Source organism: Rutilus rutilus (genome assembly GCF_951802725.1).
Source record: "Rutilus rutilus genome assembly, chromosome: 11".
Lineage (NCBI taxonomy): Eukaryota > Metazoa > Chordata > Actinopteri > Cypriniformes > Leuciscidae > Rutilus > Rutilus rutilus.
The window spans coordinates 35,928,074-35,931,981 of NC_140216.1; the positions used below are offsets into that span (position 1 = coordinate 35,928,074).

General features: G+C 36.7%; 1 long non-coding RNA gene across 1 annotated transcript; it reads left to right on the forward strand.

Annotated features, from left to right (window-relative positions):
• The first annotated feature begins 832 nt into the window (after window positions 1-832).
• LOC311300202 lies at window positions 833-2,433 on the forward strand. The gene is made up of 2 exons (XR_014629238.1): window positions 833-1,263; window positions 1,657-2,433. It is a non-coding gene; the product is annotated as an uncharacterized lncRNA (long non-coding RNA).
• Window positions 2,434-3,908: the final 1,475 nt, after the last annotated feature.

Genomic DNA, 3,908 nt, shown 5'->3' on the forward strand with positions numbered 1-3,908 from the left:
TCTCAACTCTGGTCCTCGAAGTGCACTGTCTTGCAGATTATGTCCAGACCTGATCAATCTCACTTGCTCTTTTAACCAAAAGAGCTCGATTGGCTTGTTCAGGCGTGCTGGACCAGGGCTGGTGCTAAAGTCTGCAGGACAGTGGTCCTCAAGGGCCAGAGCTGAGGTTCCCTGCAGAATGTTCTGAACATGACTAGATTGATCACTTACAGCAGTGGTGTCCAGTCATGATGAACTAGGGCCGATTTAACTGTACTGTTATGGTGGGTTGCCCACAGTAAACCCTCATGGTGGCCCCACAGTGAAAAACTGCTATGGGCCCCGCATGGGCTAACCCACTGGGGGCCTGTGTGGGTTTTCTGTGGGCAATCCCACAGTGGGTTGCCCACAGTAAATCTTAACTGATATGGGCCCTGCATGGGCTAACCCACTGGGGGCCTGTGTGCGTTTTACTGTGGGCTTGCCAGCAGAAAGCCCACATGGGGCCCCAAAGGGTTTACCCTTGCCCACACTGTCCCACAGAAAACCCACACTTACCCACAGTGGGCCCACACTGGCATGTTTGCTGTTGCAATTAAATATTTTCTTTTATTCAAATGTATTTTTTGTGTGTGTAATATTTCACAATAATACAGTTTTTATTTTTGATTAAAAAAAAAAAAAAAAAAATGCAGCCTTTGTGAGCAGAAGAGAGTAGATCATGTGTAAAAAGAAAACTCACACTTCATCTCTATTTTTAAAGCCTGTGGGTTCACAGGTTTAGATGTGTGAACATGAGTATATGACAGATCATCATCCTTGCTGCTAAACTATTTAAGTGTGCGAGAACAGAGCCTGTTTGACTTGCGAGACTTGCTGTGGAGCTAAAGTCTATAGGCCTATACTTAATTTTCTATAATCAAACTGCAGTTCGCCTTTAATTTTGGGTTTGTGATTAAGTTCTGCATGAATATGCGTCTGTTTATCGTGAGCGTCCTCGCTGTGCTGCTGGCGTTGAGCATCCCATTCGCCATTTCTGAAGTTTTGGAAACTTTTTCTAAATGTAAAGAGTTTTTCTTTAAAGAACAGCCTCCGGAGATTTCTGGCATCCTGGATTCACGCTCTAAAAATAATCATTACAAAATAATCTGTCAAAAATTTCGTAATAGGTACACATTTGCAACATTCTACAGCGCAACAAATAGGATTCCTGTTTTCTCAGCTTACAAATATACCGGGAACATAAGTAAAAGACCAAGGACTCCATGGATGGTTGAGCCTCAGGTGAGGAGTTTCAAAGCAGTTTTTTTTTTTTTTTTTTTTTCAGAGAACATATTATGTTTCAGATGTATTTCCAGAGATTTATATTATATATTTATCTGCTAACTTATCTGCTGATTATACAAAAAAGTAATTTATTGTTGACTTGGTTTACATTTTTCTGTATGTGTATTTTGACTGTCCTTTACCTTCTTCCATTTAATCATTTGTTTTGTAGCAACAAATTAGATGTTTTTAGTGTCATGTCAGAATTTTCTGAATCACCAAATTCTTTTTTAATTCTGTCATTATTTACTCACACTCAAACCTGCAATAAAAATATTTATGGAAATTTCAGCTAATTTAATTTTAATTGCATCTTGTATTGATTGTATCTTTTAAACATTTGTTCTTCAGCTTGATCCTGCTGTTGATGACATGACTGTGCCGTATGCAAATCAGGCCATCAGTGAAGACTACTGGAATAACTCATATAAAATGAGTCGGGGTCACTTGTTTCCCAGCGGTCATGCAGCCGATAATGTCACTGCTGAATCTACATTCACACTGACCAACGTAGTGCCACAGAAGTTCAGCTTTAATACCGGCAGTTGGAATCGCATGGAAAGAGAAATTTCAGACATCATGAATAAGTCTTGCTATGACAATAATAATAAAGTTTTAGCCCATGTGCTGACCGGAGCAATACCTGGCAAAGATAAACTGAATGGGAAAGTGAACATTCCCTCTCACATGTGGACGGCCTTTTGCTGCTACAACAGTGCAGGACATTCATTTGTCTCCCAAGCGTACTGGGCCCTAAATGTAGATGAACACAACAATAAAGGAAAAACTATCATTAAAAAGAGCCTGCAGGAATTACAGGAATTTCTGAGTCAACAACTGATGACAAAAGTACAGCTGTTTAATAACAACTGTACAAAAAAGCATAAAGCCAACTAAAAGTAGCAGAAGGATGCATAATCACTGAACTATCATTTATTCTGTTTGATTGGAAGTGCCAAAATGCTTTTATTTACATGTAGCTCTTCCAAAGTCCTAATTTTGCATTCTATAATCCTGCTTTTAACTCTTTATCATGTCAGTTTTAGTGTCTACATTTTTTTTTTTAAATACAGTACTTGTAAGAAAAATATGTCTGTGTAAATTGTTCTAATAAAGCTTGTGCAAATATTGGCATTTCAGAGTCATTTCACTGTCTAAAGGGAAGTGAGAAGTAGTGGGGTGAATTAAAAGTAGCTGGCATACAGTACAGGTCCAGTAACGGGTCTCATAATCTCACAAGTTCACACAAACATATTCATTTTGGGTTAGTTCACCAAAAAAAAAAAAAAAATAAATAAATAAATAAATAAATAAATATATATATATATATATATATATATATATATATATATATATATATATATATATATATATATATATATAATAATATTCTGTCATCAATTAGCCTACCCTTATATAACTTTATATAATGAAGAGATTTAATCCAGGCTTTTATTCACATATAAACATTGATCAGCGAACAATGTTTACAGCACTCAAATATGGCAACAGAAGCTCAAGCACGTTTGCTTGACATGCGAGAACCAATGAGGTTCATTCACACGTGTCAGTCTGTTCAAGATATATATAGTGATCATATCTCTTCATTAACTTTGATTAATCTGCTCCATTCTAAATGAAGATTTTATATGAAGAGAATAAATGATTCCTACCACTGCAAGTTTTACTAATGTTGTAGTATCAGAAATGTGTTTGCACGATGACATGTGTGAGTTATTTAAAACATATTTAAAATAAAATGGTGACCAATTATAGAACCTATAAAATTTCCCTTAAACACAGGTGTGAAAGAAAACTTAACACTCAAGTTATGTGTGACTCATCTTCTCAGAATTTGTGTGCAACTTGAGTTCACAGAATTAGGAGTGTGTGTGTGTGTGTGTGTGTGTGTGTGTAGATTCAGATTAAAACAACTTACGTGTTTTAGAGGAAGGGCATTTAAGTATAGATTGAGTTGCGGGACCTGAGTGCATTCTCCTTTCTACAACCACCTCAGCTTTACTTTCACAGTTCAGTTCTGCTTAACACGGGTGAAGATGCGTCTGTTCATCGTGAGCGTCTCTGTACTGCTGGTGCTGTTTTTGTCGTGCACCACGTCTAAAGTTGTTGACAAATTCAGTCAATGCGATTACTTTTTTAAAAGAACGTCTCCAGTTATCCCTGGCATTCTAAAGAATTCAGTTGCACAGGATGGTTATAAAATAATCTGTCAACAATATAACAATCGTAAAAGGTTTGCAACACTGTATGATATACAAAAGATGATCCCTGTTTTCTCGGCTTACATTTACATCAGAAGACAAGAATTCGAGAGACTAAGAAAGACTCAATGGATGATCGAATCGCAGGTAATGTTACTTATAGCGGCTTGTTTTTATAGCTACAAAATAATTGTTTTACTTCTCTGTTACTTTAGGTCTTGTTTATTGTTTATTGACCAGTTCTTTAAAAAAATAATCTTTCAATTATTTATATTCTATAGCTTGAACCTTCAAGTTATGAAACCAATGTGCCATTCACCAAGCAGGCTTGCAATGGAGACTATCACAATAACTCACAAAATGTGTGTCCCGGTCAGCTAT